This window comes from Oncorhynchus masou, chromosome 23 (genome assembly GCF_036934945.1).
Source record: "Oncorhynchus masou masou isolate Uvic2021 chromosome 23, UVic_Omas_1.1, whole genome shotgun sequence".
Classification (NCBI taxonomy): Eukaryota; Metazoa; Chordata; class Actinopteri; order Salmoniformes; family Salmonidae; genus Oncorhynchus; species Oncorhynchus masou.
Genome location: NC_088234.1, coordinates 36,264,025 through 36,282,490, shown reverse-complemented (window position 1 = coordinate 36,282,490; position 18,466 = coordinate 36,264,025). Strand labels below are relative to the sequence as shown.

General features: G+C 41.8%; 1 protein-coding gene and 1 long non-coding RNA gene across 2 annotated transcripts in view; both read left to right on the top strand.

Moving 5' to 3' along the window:
- cdh23 (cadherin-related 23) overlaps window positions 1–18,466 on the top strand; it is a 688,999-nt gene that overhangs the window by 259,884 nt on the left and 410,649 nt on the right. The window lies entirely within an intron of this gene.
- LOC135510768 (uncharacterized) lies at window positions 6,391–9,929 on the top strand. The gene is made up of 3 exons (XR_010451154.1): window positions 6,391–6,884; window positions 8,593–8,711; window positions 9,766–9,929. It is a non-coding gene; the product is annotated as an uncharacterized LOC135510768 (long non-coding RNA).

Genomic DNA, 18,466 nt, shown 5'->3' with positions numbered 1-18,466 from the left:
TCGATAGGCTACGCTTCTGCTATCAAAACACATGCTATTATCAACTGCGTTACCGTTAAGGACACGCCTCAAATATTGCCACCCCTTCCACTTTAGTGCAAGACAGCTGATGTTAGACAGGTAAATTGTCAAACATGGCATTAGGGCTGGAAAAGATAGTGTGATAGTTTTTACATGACAAAATTGCAAACAAACATGCGTTTCGCACTTGTGGCTCCTTAGCACCAGCTGAAATAGAGCCCTAAGTGTTAATTACTATTACAGGGCTCAAGACTAACATTTTCCCATGGTGTTAATGGTGCCATTAACCTTTACAGGTGGTGGCACCAGCCCATGATTTGTCCAACATAGTGCTTTATTAAGAAGTATAATAAATAGACTACTGAGGTATTCAATAAATAAGTTGTTTCATCTAACACTGTAACGGAATTCTTCCGTCAAAGGAGAGGAGGACCAAAATGCAGCGTGGTTGAAATTCATGTTTGTTTTTAATAAGAAAACTATACATGCATAAACTACAAAAACAAAAACGTAAACCCGAAACAGTCCCATGTGGAACAAACACTGACACAGGAGACAAAAACCCAAAACCAAACAGGCTACCTAAATATGGTTCCCAATCAGAGACAATGACTAACACCTGTCTCTGATTGAGAATCATATCAGGCCAAACACAGAAACAGACAAACTAGACACACAACATAGAATGCCACTCAGATCACACCCTGACCAAACAAAATATAGAAACATACAAAGCAAACTATGGTCAGGGTGTGACAAACACGTCCAAGCAGGAATACATTATTCAATATATTTTTATATGCAACATAATCCAGTGATTGGCCTGAATTTTGGGTTGACAATTAGATTATAGTCACTAAATAGGCATCCAGAATTTCCCAATTTAAATTTTTGTTCAATAGAGATAAATTACATACATCATTATGTGGACTAACTAATAGCATAGGCTAATTAATTTGTGGTTCAACACCTAAGGAGGTTGAAACTCAAAACACAAACTCTAAATATAATACCCACTGCTAGTAGCCATATGCTCATCTAACAGTGAATGTATGTGCTAAAAAATCTTAGCAGTTGTATCCACGCTTATCTCAAAGCCATATCAAATATCTTGGTTGTAAAATAGTTGCTATTAAGTTGAATATTGAGACATGAAAAATTCTAAATGATTCCTACTGTCTTCTACAGTGACAATGGGACGAAGGTTCCAAAGCTCTGTTTTTCCTGCAATTGCATTATGAAATGTTACATGATTAGATCGTGCGCATGGGCAGAGAGGAGAGTGGCTCGCTCATCATAGCAGCAGGCCCCAGCGAGGGCACAGGCACAGGGCAGACACTTTCATTACATGGCCTGAATTTTGTTCAGCACTTTACTGTTTGGCCTAATTCTTGGTTTTAGATAGGACGTTTTGAGTGAGGTAACAATGTAGAATGGGCTCTTTGTACATGTATAGCCATCCTTTCCATTTTTTACGATGATCTTGGCTGTCTAACTGATGACAGAGTGATGACAGAGTTAAAGCAGGTCTCTTTGCTGATGCCGCTTTTGACTTTGAATGTGAGTTTGCGTGACCTCCCAACTTTGTAGGGGGGCCAGCCGCTTCCCACTGATTAGTATAACAGACAAAAAAAATGTGTGTGTCAATTTCGACCAGCCCACTCATCAATAAAACTGTGTTTGTCTGTGTTTGAATGAAGAGTGATTCAGGCCAATATTCAGGAGGAGCAACAGCTAACTAACATGTCGTGATACAAATGCCTGATTGACGTCTGCATGACGCCTGCATCTTAAAAAATTGCCTAGAGCTAAAATGTAATCAATAGGCTATTATAATACTGTAAGCCTCTCAACTGCAGGACGGTCTACTCCTGTAATTTTGATAGGACTTTCTTGATTTTAGGCTCAAAAGAAGTGTGTCATCCTCATACATGGTACTGCTGGCAACTTTGGCAATTATGCATTACATTAGTAATATATGCAACATACTGTACATCAATCCACTGTATCTAAGGTATCCATCAACTGCGCTGCAATGCATATAGCCCTGCTGCTGCGCTTATAGTGGCAAACAAAATTTACTGCAAGGTCAGTGTGTACATTATGTAACTTTTATCAATCCAATGATCTAATTAAATTGTTCAATTTGAACAACAGAATACTAGTTGCAGTGTTTCTACCTTGTTTAATTTATATTGCTATTTTTATATATTTTCTGCGTATAATTTCTGACATTTGATGGACTATTTGTTTGTCATCTTGTTTATATTTAGATACATGCAGCTTCTCTTCTGTCATTAGCCTACTTGTTGCTCTGGAATACTAAATTAAGTCTCACCATAATAATGTCATATATCGATAGAATGAGTGCATGGCAAACCCAGTTGACAAATGCAAGGCAAAAGTTATCTCTTTCATTTCTGATTCTCTCACCGAGCGAGGTTGTAGATGGCGGCTGTAGATGGCGTAGCAGTTCAGACGTCTTTGTCGTTGTCTTGTCGTGTCCCGTGTATTTATTTTTTTTTCCCTTTGTGTATATTTGTTAAATATATATTTTTATTTTTAACCTCAGTTTCAACATACTTTCCTTTTCCTCACCCAATGTGGTATGGATCTGCTATTTTCTATACTTTAGAACCAGAATCCCCAACAACAGCTAGCCAGCTAACTAGCTAATAGCTAGTAGACAGTTAGGCACTGCTAGCGGTCATCTGCGAACCCTAGCCCAGTCAACTCCTGCCAGTCTGCACAGCGATTCAACCCAGAGCATACCTGCTTTTTCTCCACATCTCCGGTGTCCTACCTCAAGCTCTGAACCTTTTCACCTGGATCATCGCAACTAGCCTCGTGCTAGGCCCATCTCCCAGCTTGCTGAAGAGGTCCATCAGCCAGACCTTGGGCTACAGTACATATTTTGGTAATTGGCCTAGACGCCTTTTACTGCCAACACGGAGCCCCGCTGATTCCATCACGACTGGTCTTCCGACGTAATCCGCCCGAGAGGTTTCAACAGGCTCCTCCGTCGCAACGTCCCCTAAAGGCCCATCCGCTAGCCTGCTAGCCACGGCCCGCTAGCTGTCTAGAGAATATCGGACTGTTAGCTGAAGAGGACCATCAGCCAATTTCTTTGGCTACAATTGTATGCTGTAGTGGTAAGATCTCCCTTCACTGGAACTAAACAGCCTAGCCCAAACCATGAAAAACAGCCCCAGACAATTATTTATCCACCAAACTTTACAGTTGGCACGATGCATTAGGGCAGGTAGTGTTCTCCTGACTTACGCCAAACCCAGATTCGTCCGTCAGACTGCCAGATGGTGAAGTGTGATTCATCACTCCAGAGAACGCATTTCCACTGCTCCAGAGTCCAATGGCGGTGAGCTTTACACCACTCCAGCCGACGCTTGGCAATGCGAATGGTGATCTTAGGCTTGTGTGCTACTGCTCGGCCATGAAAACACATTTTGTGAAGCTCCCAATGAACAGTTATTGTGCTGACATTGCTTCCATAGGCAGTTTGGAACTTGGTAGTGAGTGTTGCAAACGCGGACAGACAATTGTTACGCACTTCAGCACTCGACGTACCCATTCTGTGAGCATGTATGGCCTACCACTTCGCGGCTGAGCCGTTGTTGCTTCTAGTTGTTTCCATTTCACAATAACAGCAATTAGTCGTGGCCAAAAGTTTTGAGAATGACACAACTACTAATTTTCACAAAGTTTGCTGCTTCAGGGTCTTTAGACATTTTTGTTAGCTGTTACTATGGAATACTGAAGTATAATTGCAAGCATTTCATAAGTGTCAAAGGATTTTATTGACAATTACATGATGTTGATGCAAAGAGTCACTATTTGCAGTGTTGACCCTTCTTTTCCAATACCTCTGCAATCCGCCCTGGCATGCTGTCAATTAACTTCTGGGCCACATCCTGACTGATGGCAGCCCATTCTTGCATAATCAATGCTTGGAGTTTGTGGGTTTTTGGTGGTCCATCCGCCTCTTCAGGATTGACCACAAGTTCTCAATGGGATTAATGTCTGGGGAGTCTCCTGGCCATGGACCCAAAATATCGATCTTTTGTTCCCCGAGCCACTTGGTTATCACTTTTGCCTTATAGCAAGGAGCTCCATCATGCTGGAAAAGGCATTGTTCGTCATCAAACTGTTCCTGGATGGTTGTGAGAAGTTGCTCTCGGAGGATGTGTTGGTACCATTCTTTATTCATGGCTGTGTTTTAGGCAAAAGCTCACTCCCATGGCTGAGAAGCAACCCCACACATAAATGTTCTCAGGATGTTTTACTGTTGGCATGACACTACCATGGTAGCGCTCACCTTGTCTTCTCCAGAAAAGTTTTTTTCCTGGATGCCCCCTACAATCGGAAAGGGGATTCATCAGAGAAAATGACTTTACCCCAGTCCTCAGCAGTCCAATCCATGTACATTTTCCAGAATACCAGTCTGTCCCTGATATTTTTCCTGGAGAGAAGTGGCTTCTTTGCTGCCCTTCTTGACACCAGGCCATCCTCCAAAAGTCTTTGCCTCACTGTGCGTGCAGATGCACTCACACCTGCCTGCTGCCATTCCTGAGCAAGCTCTGTACTGGTAGTGCCCCGATCACGCAGCACCACCATGCTGGTGGTGCCCTGATTGCTTGCTGGACTTTCTTGGGTGCCCTGAAGCCTTCTTCACAACAATTGAAACCCTCTCCTTGAAGTTCTTGATGATCCGATAAATAGTTGATTTAGGTGCAATCTTACTGGCAGCAATATCCTTGCCTGTGAAGCCCTTTTTGTGCAAAGCAATGATGACGGCACGTGTTTCCTTGCAGGTAACCGTGGTTGACAGAGGAAGAACAATGATTCCAAGCACCACCCTCCTTTTCAAGCTTCCAGTCTGTTTTCCGAACTCAATAAGCATGACAGAATGATATTCATCCTTGTCCTTGTCAACACTCACACCTGTGTTAATGAGAGAATCACTGACATGATGTTTGCTGGTCCTTTTTTGTGGCAGGGCTGAAATGCAGTGGACATTTTTGGGGGGGATTCCGGATTGTTTGCATGGCAAAGAGGGACTTTGTAATTCATTGTAATTCATCTGATCACTCTTCATAACATTCTGGAGTATATGCAAATTGCCATCATGCAAACTGAGGCAGCAGACTTTGTGAAAATGTATATTTGTGTTGTTCTCAAAACTTTTGGCCACGACTGTACAGTTGAACGGGGCAGCTCTAGCAAGGCAGAAATTTGACAACTGACCATCCTATGACGGTGCCATGTTTATAGTCACTGAGCTCTTCAATAAGGCCAATCTACTACCAATGTTTTGTCTATGGTGATTTTATGGCTGTGTGTTCGATTGTATACACCTGTCAGCAATGGGTGTTGCTGAAATAGTCGAATCCACTAATTTGAAGGGGTGTCCACATACTTTTTTAATATAGATTGTATAGGTGTTTTTGATTTCATTCCAACTAGTTATTGCTGTTGTGGAATATAGTTTGCCTATCAGATTCATTTTTATCAGTTAGTGCACCATTCCCTCAACCGCCCCAGCCAAAGATATGAGTCCAGTCAGAAATATGAAGAAGACCTGTCCCAATATCATCTTTAAAATGTTGTTTTGGACCTACACAGGCAAGTTCTGGAGCAGCAGACCACAAACACCTAGAGCTTGCAGGACCTGCAAAAAGAGCTGTGGGAGCTCAAAAGTGCTGTGGGGGAGCAGAGAGCCATATCATAGCCAGTTCCCGGCCCTGGGCCCTCAGTTTAGAGGTCAGGAGGAAGATGGAGGACATGGGATGAGTTATTGGTAACAACCTCGCCAACATCACTCTTTATTTGTCTTAATATTAGTGTCTATGAAATATTATTCTTTTATTACTCCTACTCAGACAATAACATTTCTGTGCAGTTCTCTTGTCATTCACAAACAAGGACTTGCACAATGTTGGGGAGAAGTATAAAGGTGATGAAAGGTGAGAGGAGGGTAAGGCACCCATTCTTTAGTAATTTCGATACATCACACCAATTAGTAGGCCTAATACCATCACACTAAACCCACTTAGGGACAAGCATGGTGTTTTACACTTTGTTAGATTACTTTCATTGACTACTTTCAGGGTATGAAACCATGGGGTGTCAAACTCATTTTAACCCAGGGGCCGCATTCGCTCTTTAACGAGGTCCAGAGGGCCGCACCGAAAATGTGTTCTATTTCCTTGCCCTCAAAATCTGCAAAGAATTGTCCTCAAACCATGGTTTTGGGAATATTCAATGCTCCCTGACTGTCTAGTGATAATTAGTGAGCTGGACAGTCAAGAAACTGTATAAATATAAGTTCATTATCTTGTCTACGCAGTTTCAATTTGGTTTTACTCATTTGAAAATATATTGAGTTAGTTTTTTACTCAAACCATCAGAGGCTTAAGATGAAACCTTTGATGTAAGGTGTAACTGGGTTCAGCAAGGTGGTGTTGTTGTGACATATCGAATGTATGAATGAAATTCAGCCACTATTATCAGACTCACTTGGATAAGAATGATTTGAAATACTGTAGCTGTGCATGATTGTGCTTGCCTGGCCTAATGGAATAGTTCCACAAGTGCAAGCCCTGCCCACCCCAACACTCCAGACTGGCTCAATGGACTGCTCAAAGTAGGTGATCCCAGGTCTGATACGGTCATAGGAGGAGTTGGATTTCAGTGTCTGAACATAGTGTCTGAAATACATATTTACAAAATGTATTTTCATAATATCCACAGTAAAAACGGTGCACACAATATAGTGGTGAACAAAGTCCTGTTAACCCAGCTGAGGGCCAAATTCCAGGAGGCATGGACCGACAAGGAACTGGAAGGTGAGTTGTAACTTTTTTGATGTTTGTCCTCTGTTTAACTCTTGAAACTCCCCATCCCGGATCCGGGATTGTGACTAAAGCCTCAGGCTTATTAGCATAACGCAACGTTAACGATTTCTGAAAATCGCAAATAAAATTAAAATAATGCGTTTGCTCTCAAGCTTAGCCTTTTCTTAACAACACTGTCATCTCAGATTTTCAAAATATGCTTTTGAACCATAGAAATTGACTAATTTGTGTAAGAGTATGCAAAGCTAACATAGCATTTTGTGTAGCATGTAGCACGCAACATTTTCACAAAAGCCAGATAACCAAATAAATAAAATCATTAACTTTGAAGAGCTTCGGATGTTTTCAATGAGGAGACTCTCAGTTACATAGCAAATGTGCAGTTTTTCAAAAAAATATTATTTGTGTAGGACAAATCGCTCCGTTTTGTTCACGTTTGGCTATGAAAAAACCCTGTATACAGTTATAGCCTGAAGCTCATTAGCATAATGTAACGTTAACGATTTCTGAAAATCGCAAATAAAATGAAAATAATGCATCTGCTCTCAAGCTTAGCCTTTTCTTAACAACACTGTCATCTCAGATTTTCAAAATATGCTTTTGAACCATAGAAATTGACTAATTTGTGTAAGAGTATGCAAAGCTAGCAATGCATTTTGAATAACATGTAGCACGCAACATTTTCACAAAAACCAGATAACCAAATAAATAAAATCATTTACCTTTGAAGAGCTTCTGATGTTTTCAATGAGGAGACTCTCAGTTACACACCAAATGCGCAGTGTTTCCTGAAAGCGTCTGTGTGTAGGAGAAATCGTTCCGTTTTCTACATTGCACCTGGCTACTGAAACGAACCGAAAATGCAGTCACCTACAACGTAAAACGTTTTCCGGATTAACTACATAATATCGACCGAAACATGGCAAACGTTGTTTGGAATCAGTCCTCAAGGTGTTTTTTCACATATCTCTTCATTGACATGCAGTTCGTGGAAGCTTGCTTTACTCTCTGTATTGTTTGGAAAAATACTGGCAGGTGAATTTTGCGCACCAATTTCGGCGCAGGACACCGGGCGGACACGTGGTAAATGTGGTCTCTTATGGTCAATCTTCCAATGATCTGCCTACAAATACGTCACAATGCTGCAGACACCTTGGGGAAACGACAGAAAGGGCAGACTCATTCCTCTTGCGTTCACAGCCATATAAGGAGATCATGACAAACAGAGCCTCAAAAATCCTTGTCATTTCCTGGATGCCATCTCATCTTGGTTTTGCCTGAAGCTCACGTTAAAGGGCACGCACAGAGAAGATCTTTGTATTTCTGGACACGTCAGAGTGTTTTCTTTCGAACAGTAGCAATTATATGCATAGTCGAGCATCTTTTTGTGACAAAATATCTTGTTTAAAACGGGAACGTTTTTCATCCAAAAATGAAATTGCGCCCCTAGAGTTCCAAGAAGTTAACCTCATATAACATCTACCTAAACTCATCTTGAATGTCACAGTTTTCATCCACCTTTCATCATTAGCTTCCTAGTCTTGTTCAAATCAATTTGTGATGTTTTTTCATTGTCAAATCTGTATTGTAAGAGTGAATGAATGTATATTTTTTCTGTCCTTATTGGGAATTTTCTTTGTCATGACAATAACCACACATTACTTAATTTTCATTTTCATCTCTATGTTTTTCCCTTAAGAGGCAACCAGTAAACGATAGTGGACAGAGAGGGAGGCCTTCAGAATCGGCCTAATGGAGAACAGCTAGAGGACTAGGAGGAGAGAAAGGGTAAAAAGGTGTCGTCGCCGTCAATGTCAGGTTAGCCTTGTCATGAATCTTAAATTGCCAACTAATGCGCTATTCCAGGTGACCTACATTGCAGTCTCGCTGCGTGCAATTGATTGTGTGCTGCATCATTTACTGTGCAGTCTGCCACCAGATTGCTATGTTATATAAAGGACCAATCTTAAAATGTCTGTCCACATATTTTGAGATCTGCAATCTAGACACCTAGAACCCAACCCTCTCACCTTTCACTCTTGTGTAAATCTACGAGGATTTGATAAAAGAAAGATGGTGAATCTTCCACTTGTCCCATCACCGAGGACAAAGTAGAGCTATTACAATATTGCTTATACCAGGCCTGTTCAACCCTCCTCCTGGATGTCCCTGACCCCATCCAGAAACAACCCTTAGCTCCTAACCCCTAGGGACTTTTTGAAGATCTGCAAACAGTAGGTGTAAGCAATATGGTGAAGGTCCCATCTAGCCTGTCGGGGGCAAGCTGGAGCAGCAACCATATTGCCTAATATGTATGGAATATGTCAGAACTACACAAGCATCTAGGGAGAAGGGATTATGGGTTGTTTCTGTATGTAGTTCTATAATCTGGTAGGTTTTCGCTCCAACACTAGCATACTCAATCACACCAATTAAAATACTCTTATGACGGTTCTCCACTATGAGAGTGAACCAGGCCAACCTGTGAAAATCCTGGTTCCACTTTAATTACCATTACAACAGCATTCTTGGTTCTAGGAACCAACAGGATATTTTCAGCTATATCAAAAGGACCCCTAGGACTCTCAAAAAGGACCCTCTAGTTCAGCCTGGTTTGGTCTAGTTCTCGTAGTGGACAACTGGCATATGATTTCACAGTTCTGCAGCGGTTAAGGGCTTGACATTTATTTGTGTGGTTTAGGTGTGATGAGCACAATATGTTCTACATGAGCTGTTTTTGAAAACTACATATGGACAGGTATTAGCACTTACTGGAGGATAAGCTGTGACAAGAGGTTTAGAATTCTGCTTGTGTTACATTTAGTTGCACATATTACTTAAAATGTGTATTTTTAATTGTTCTTTTTTACAGGCCCATATCAGGTGGTTGAGGTACCTCACTCCTGAGGAAAGGGAGCACTGGGAGGTTGGTCAGGACAACTTGTTGAGCCATGTGGTGTCGGACCCTGACAACCACAAGGTCTGATTGTCCTGAGCTTGGGGCTTCATTGAAAATAACTGAAGAATAATGCCCCAGAGGAGCCTCTTTAATTAATAAATATATATAAAATAAAAAAAACACTGTTTTCGTTGTTTAATTGTTTCCTAGGACTATACTAATGGTATCTTTATTGCAGTGTAATGGCTTATCATCTTATTGCAGACATCAATACTGTTCCAGTAACAGATTTAAGAAATGTCCATTTCATAATAGCCTAGATAACTTTCATCAATCTGTGAAAATGTAATTTTGGTTTGGAATATTGCTTTGACAGTATAATATTTTAAGATAATATGAAAAATGCTATAGCTATGGAATGTATCATGAGGGTGAGCCAAAACCTCTGACTTAGGCAGTTTTAGAAAGAATAAGACTGGATAAAAACATCTGATATAATATTGAGTTGCACGCCTTTTTGCCCTCAGAACAACTTCAATTCGTCGGGGCATGGACTATACAAGGTTTCAAAAGTGTTCCACAGGGATGCTGGCCCATGTTGACTTAAATGCTTCTCACAGTTGTGTCAAGTTGGCTGGTAATGGATCTCTACTCCGAATCGCTAGTTCCATCTCATTTCACAGAAGCTCAATTGGATTGAGTTCTGGTGACTGGGCGGGCCACTGCAGTAAGCTTAATTCAATTTCATGTTCATGGAACCATTCCTGGACAATCTTAGCCTTGTGGCATGGGGCATTGTCCTGCAGAAAAAATAAGATGGATACACTGCTGCCATGAAGTTATGCACCTGATTGGCAATGATGTTCAGATGTCCTGTGGCATTCAAATGTTGCTGGACTTTTATCAAGTGGCCCAATATGTGCCATGAAAACACACCCCACACGATCACAACACCACCAGCCTGCAATGGTGACACGTGGCATGATGGATGCATGTACTCATGTGGTTTTCTCCATACACTAGTCCTCCCATCAGTGTGAAACAGCAGGAACTGGGATTCATCAGAACAGGCAATGTTTTTCCAATTCTCCAATGTCTAGTGTTTTCGTTCGTTAGCCCACTGCAACTGCAGTTCCTTGTTTTTTGCTGAAAGAAGTGCTACTCTGTAAGGTTGTTGGCTGCCACACCCCATTCGTGTCAAGATATAATTAGTTGTGCATTCTTTTATGGGTCTTTGAGCACCAATGTTGTACTTGAATGTCAGTTGACTAACTGTAGCCCGTCTGTTACTCTGCACAATTTGTCAGCCTCCTTTGTCCTCTTTCATCAATGGCCCGTTTTTTAGACCACCATCAATTGCCCACCCTCTGAATGGCACACATGCAGTGGGGAGAACAAGTATTTGATACATTGACGATTTTGCAGGTTTTCCTACTTACAAAGCATGTAGAGGTCTGTAATTTTTATCATAGGTACACTTCAACTGTGAGAGACGGAATCTAAAACAAAAATCCAGAAAATCACATTGTATGATTTTTAAGTAATTCATTTGCATTTTTTTGCATTACATAAGTATTTGTGCTGCAGTGTGTGCAAACCTGGTCAAGAACTACAGGAAACGTGTGATCTCTGTAACTGCAAACAAAGGTTTCTGTACCAAATATTAAATTCTGCTTTTCGGATGTATCAAATACATCATACATCATTCATTACAAAACCCACTATATATTGCCAACTGTTTTAATGATTTTTTCATTGGGAAGATTAGCAAATTTAGGCATGACATGCCAGCAACAAACGCTGACACTACACATCCAAGTATATCTGACCAAATTTTGAAAGACAAGCATTGTAATTTTGAATTCCGTAAAGTGAGTGTGGAAGAGGTAAAAAGATGATGGTTGTCTAGCAACAATGACAAGCCCCTGGGGTCTGTCAACTTGGATGGAAAAGTACTGAGTATAGTAGGGGACGATATTGACACTTCTATTTGCCATATCTTCAATTTAAGGCTACTAGAGTAGAGTAGGCGTGTGCCCTCAGGCCTGGAGAGAAACAAAAGTCATTCTGCTACCTTAGAATAGTAAATCCCCTTTCAACCAATCCGCCTGTTGCCCACCATTAATAAACTTTCTGAAAAAATGGTGTTGACCAGATACAATGCTATTTTATAGTAAACATATTGAAAGCAGATTTTCAGCACGCTACTACAGCAACTGAAATGACTGCAAAACTTAACAAAGAGCTGCTCTTAGTTTCAGAATGGCTGGCATTGTACTTGGTTGAAATCATTTTTTAAATCAAATCCAAATCAAATGTATTTATAAAGCCCTTCTTACATCAGCTGATATCTCAAAGTGCTATACAGAAACCTAGCCTAAAACGCCAAACAGCAAGCAATGCAGGTGTAGAAGCACAGTGGCTAGGAAAAACTCCCAAGAAAGGCCAGAACCTAGGAAGAAACCTAGAGAGGAACCAGGCTATGAGGGGTGGCCATTCCTTTCTGGCTGTGCAAAACAGTTGAAACTGGAGCAGCAGCATGGCCAGGTGGACTGGGGACAGCAAGGAGTCATCAGGCCAAGTAGTCCTGAGGCATGGTCCTAGGGCTCAGGTCCTCCGAGAGAGACAAAGAAAGAATTAGAGAGCATACTTAAATTCACACAGGACACCGGATAAGACAGAAGAAGTACTCCAGATATAACAGATTGACTCTAACCCTCCGATACATAAACTACTGCAGCAAAAATACTGGAGGCGGAGACAGGAGAGGTCCGGAGAAACTTTGGCCCCATCCGACGATACCCCCGGACAGAGCCAAACAGGCAGGATATAACCCCACCCACTTTGCCAAAGCACAGCCCCCACACCACTAGAGGGATATCTCTAGTGGTGTGGCTGGGCGAGTATAGCCCACAAAGATCTCCACCACGGCACAACCCAAGGGGGGGCGCCAAATCAGACAGGAACATCACGTCAGTGACTCAACCCACTCAAGTGATGCACAGCATGGAACAGCATGGAATATCACCAGTAAGCCAGTGACTCAACCCCTGTAATAGGGTTAGAGGCAGAGAATCCCAGTGGAGAGAGGGGAACCGGCCAGTGCCTTTCCGTTCACCTTCACACTCCTGGGCCAGACTGCACTCAATCATTGATGATTGAGTTGGAGGCGTGCATAGCCACGCAGTCATGGCTGAACAAGGAGTAGAGGAGAGGGCTGAGCACTCACCCTTGTGGGGCCCCAGTGTTGAGGATCAGCAAAGTGAGGTGTTGTTTCCTACCTTCACCACCTGGGGATCGGCCTGTTAGGAAGTCCAGGACCCAATTGCACATGGCGGGGTTGAGACCCAGGGCCTCAAGCTTAATGATGAGTGTACTATGGTGTTGAATGCTGAGCTATAGACAATGCACAGCATTCTGACATACATAGCTTTCCTCTTGTCGAGATAGGATAGGGCAGTGTGCAGTGTGATGGCGATTGCATCATCTATGGAATTTGAAGTGGGTCTAGGGTGACAGGTAAGGTAGAGGTGTGGTGATCCTTGACTAGTCTCTCAAAGCACTTCATGATTACAGAAGTGAGTGCTACCGGGCGATAGTAATTTAGTTCAGTTACTTTTGCCTTCTTGGGTACAGAAAAATGGTGGCCATCTTGAAGCATGTGGGGACAGCAGACTGTGATAGGGAGAGATTGAATATGTCCATTAACACACCAGCCAGCTGGTCTGCGCAAGATCTGAGAATGAGGCTAAGGATGCCGTCTGGGCCGGCAGCCTTGCGAGTGTTAACACGTTTAAATGTCTTACTCACGTTAACCACGGAGAAAGAGACCCCACAGTCCTTGGTAGCGGGCCGCTAGCACCCTAACACGTACGTCTCGTGTCTGAGCCATTGAATTGCTGACATTTCGCTTGTTTGATTGCCTTGGGTATGAATGACTACACTGTTTGAATTCAGACACATTCCCAGTCACCTTTCCATGGTTAAATGCGATGGTTTACTGCTTTCAGTTTTGCGTGAATGCCGCCATCTATCAACGGTTTCGGCTTAGGGTAGGCTTTAATAGTCACAGTGGGTACCACATCTCCTATACACTTCATTAAAAACACTCTCACAGAATCAGCGTATACATCAATTTTATTCTTTGAGGCTACCGAGAACATATCCCAGTTTGCGTGATCGAAACAATGTTGATGAGTGGATTCTGATTGGTCAGACCAGCGTTGAATAGTCCTTGGCACGGGTACATCCTGTTTGACTTTCTGCCTATAGGAAGGGAGGTGCAAAATGGAGTCGTTGTCAGATTTGCCGAAAGGAAGTTTGAGTAGCAGTGTAACGGCTTTCGTCTGGTGGAAGAGAAGCGGACCAAAATGCAGCGTGGTATTTTTGAGACATGTTTAATGACGATTAAAACGAACAATACAAAAACAATAAACGGAACGTGAAAACCTATACAGCCTATCTGGTGACAACAAACACAGAGACAGGAACAATCACCCACGAAACACTCAAAGAATATGGCTGCCTAAATATGGTTCCCAATCAGAGACAACGATAAACACCTGCCTCTGATTGAGAACCACTCCAGACAGCCATAGACTATTCTAGATACCCCCACTAAGCCACACACCCAACACCCAACAAAACCCCAAGACAAAACACATCACAATAAACCCATGTCACACCCTGGCCTGACCAAATAAATGAAGACAAACACAATATACTTCGACCAGGGTGTGACAAGCAGTGATCCAGTGTTTTTCCAGCGTGAATGCTGCAGTCAATATGCTAATGGCTTTAGGTAGCCTTGTTCTCAAATTTGTTTTGTTAAAATCCCCAGCTACACTAAATGCATTCTCGTGATATATGCTTTACAGTTTGCATAAAGTCCAGTGAAGTTCCTTCAGGGCCGTCCTGGTGTCAGCTTGAGTGGGGATATACAAGGCAGTGACAACAACCAAGGATAATTCTCTTGAGAGATAATACAGTCTGCATTTGATTGTGAGGAATTCTAGGTAGGGGGAACAAAAGGACTTGAGTTCCTGTATGTTGTTACAATTACACCATGAGTCGTTAATCATGGAACAAACACCCCCGTAATTCTCATTCCTGGAGAGATGTTTTTTCTTGTCGGCGCAACGCACAAAGAATCCAGGTGGCTGTAACGACTCCGACAGCATATCCCAAGAGAGACATGTTTCCGTAAAACAGAGTATGTTACAATCCCGGACATCTCTCTGGAAAGTAACCCTTTCCCTAATTTCATCTACCTTGTTATCTAGAGACTGGACATTAGCGAGTAATATACTTGGAAGCGGTGGGTGGTGTGCGTACCTCCGAAGTTTGACCAGAAGACCGCTCCGTCTACCTCTTCTCCAGGGGCGTTGTTTTGGATAAGCATCTGGAATCCATTCAAATGCCCTGGGTGGTTCGGACAACGGATCCGCTTCGGGAAATTCATATTCCTGATCAAATTGCTGGTAAGTTAGTGTAAAGTGACTTTTGTCTATAGCTGGGTTAGGCTACTCTAAAATGCTACAGTTGTCAACAAACCATCTGTGGGCTTATCACCACACCAGCTGTTTTTTGCATCCCTGCAGCGCGAATGACAATGGGAGTGATAATATCAGGACAGTGGCCAAGTGCTCTGCAAAACTGATAACACCACAGTCTCATCACAATTGGCTATGAAAACCTATAGGCATGGGATAATTTGAATACAATGTAGCCTGTCAAATGAGTTGACAAGGAAAGTTTGAAGGGCGAGAGAGAGACAGATGAAATTGACAACCATTCGTAGGCTAACATAGAAACAACACACAAGTTTTCCATAGCTTAATGATCAACCTTTGATGAATTTTACTGAACTAATACTGACACCACATTTTGGTGGTGAGTGTGTAATTCCAGTAAATCTGTCTCTGACCAGGCCTCTGAATTAAAATGTTAATTGGTAGCACAGGTGCTCCCAATTAAAATAATTTAGGAGCACACAACATTCTAGTTCATCAGAAGAGATTTATTTGTATTATTGAAATATAACCTACAGTGTATTGGGCCGATATTCATTATTTTGAAGCACATGTCGTGCCCCAGAAATTCATATTTAATCCTGCACAGACATTTGTTTATTGTAAAAAGCTATGAAATTACATAGTCATTTGTGGAATATTAAAAGCACTACCTGTTGAGATGCATTACACTGAAAACTGTACACTGTCTCTTTAAAAGCGTCAAGTTTGTGGGAGGAAGAGGCAAAGCTAGAGGATTTACTCCGTCCAAAATCTGTCTGCGTGACATAAGCCCTTTTTGTATGGAGGTCTATGAGAAAGTGTCGAATTACATGAGGCTTAGGTTGTTACAAATGTACTGATATACTGTAAGTGGATGCATGTGGCACATGGATATTTACCCTCTCATTGCCTCCTCCCACCTGCCTTCCATCTTTTATGACATGTATTTCCATTGTTAGAGCGGTCACTCGACTATCCTGTCAAAATAATAGATAATCTTTGGTGATGACATGCAAGACATCAGTCATTCATTCATTGCTATGATCATTGATCTCCTCAAAAAAGCTATCCCATTTCCTTTCTTTCTGTGCCCCCAAATGTTTGTATATACTGGTAAAGTAACAAGGTTGTTAGGTTGTTAATTAGGTTACATGACGGAACAAGGTTTAAACAAATGCCCGCGAGTGGTTGTGGAATTAACTGTATTATGAACAGGACTTAAAACAAACTTTTTTGTCCACCTGCCACTGTTGCAAGTACATGAAGGAATCTACCAGCCACTCAGAATTTAAACCAGCCAATACATGTATCGCTATAATTACACCAGAAACCACAACAAAAAACTTGATCAGTTTTGTTTTTCAATGGTTTCAGATATTTTCCAAAATGACACTTTTTAAAAGAACAAAATTGTCCACAACAAGGCTTAAACCACACCAGGAAACCACTATTGAGGGCTAATTTTAAGAATATGTAATTTGGAGGGTATGGTTTCTGTATGACATGCACATTAGCAGGGTTTTCAAAACAACTGACCATCTGATTGATACAAATTATCATGATATCATTAAGCCAGGTAAACCTACTTCGGAATGTTTTATGGCAAAACCTTTAGTAATGACTGTTTCTGCATGGCTAACTGGCTACACAACGTGGAAGACACAGTCATTCCCATGCCACCCGTAACTTCTTCAGAAGGTTATTTGTTAATATTCTTCACATTTTGGATTAAACAAATCTGCACTTTTTTCTCTATGGCATTCAAAAACAACTGTAGGCTACACTGAAGCCTCATCTGTTTAATCAAATTCTATGGGAAAGCCATCCACAGGTTCTGGATGAAGTGAATGGAGTGGCCATGAATTTTGATCTCCTTTCCCCCCTTGTTCCTTCAGAATGTTGACTTTGGTCTGATTGTTCCACAGCTTAAAGATTACCATGCGAGGGTATTTAGCGTTCTTCTGTTTCACGCAAATCCAAAGTCATCGCTCCAGATACATCCACGATAGATTGCAAAATGTTGTTTATTTTGGTGAGCATTGAGAGCATTTTAGCTATGTTTTCCTGGATGTCATTTAGCTGTTTGTTGCTCTCATTTGCGTCTCCAAGTGATGCTTTGTCTTTTCCTCTAAGGGAAGCCATGACTTGTTGGGTTCAAGTCGCAGCGTCACTTTACCCAGAGATTGTTTTGCTGTTGTATATACTGTAATTGACCGCTCACTTTCTCTGGGTTGCTTGGGGATATATTAATATATTGATTTCAGAGATTAATTTAAACTATGTTGTCTGGCTTCTACATACAGTGCATTCGGAAAGTATCCAGACCCTTTCACCTTTTCCACATTTTGTTACATTACAGCCTTATTCTAAAATTGATTAAATAAAAACAGTTCCTCATCAATCTACACACAATACCCCATCTTGACAAAGTGAAAACATGTTAGTTTTTTTTGCAAATGTTTTTTTTAAATACCTTATTTACATAAGCACCCTTTGCTATGAGATTCGAAATTGAGCTCAGCTCCATCCTGTTTCCATTGCTCGTCCTTGAGATGTGTCTACTTGTGGTAAATTCAATTGATTGGACATGATTTGGAAGGCACACACCTGTGTATAGAAGGTCCCACAGTTGACAGTGCATGTCAGAGCAAAAACCAAGCCATGATGTATAAGGAGGCACAGATCTAGGGAAGTGTATCAAAACGTTTCTGCAGTGTTGAAGATCCCCAAGAACACAGTAGCCTCCCTCATTCTTAAATGGAAGAAGTTTGGAACCACCAAGACTGACCGCCCTGCAAACTGAGTAATCGGGGAAGAAAGGGCTTGGTCACTGAGGTCACCAAGAACCCAATGGTCGCTGTGACAGAGCTCCAGAGTTTCTCTATGGAGATGGATGAACCTTCCAGAAGGACAACCATCTCTATAGCACTCCACCAATCAGGACTTTATGGTAGAGTGGCAGCCCGAAGCCACTCCTCAGTAAAAGGCATATGACAGCCCACTTGGAGTTTTTCAAAAGGCACCTAAAGGACTCTCAGACCATGAGAAACAAGATTCTCTGGTCTGATGAAACCAAGATTGAAAACTTTGCCTGAATGCCAAGTGTCACGTCCGGAGGAAACCTGGCACCATGCCTCCGGTGAAGCATGGTGGTGGCAGCA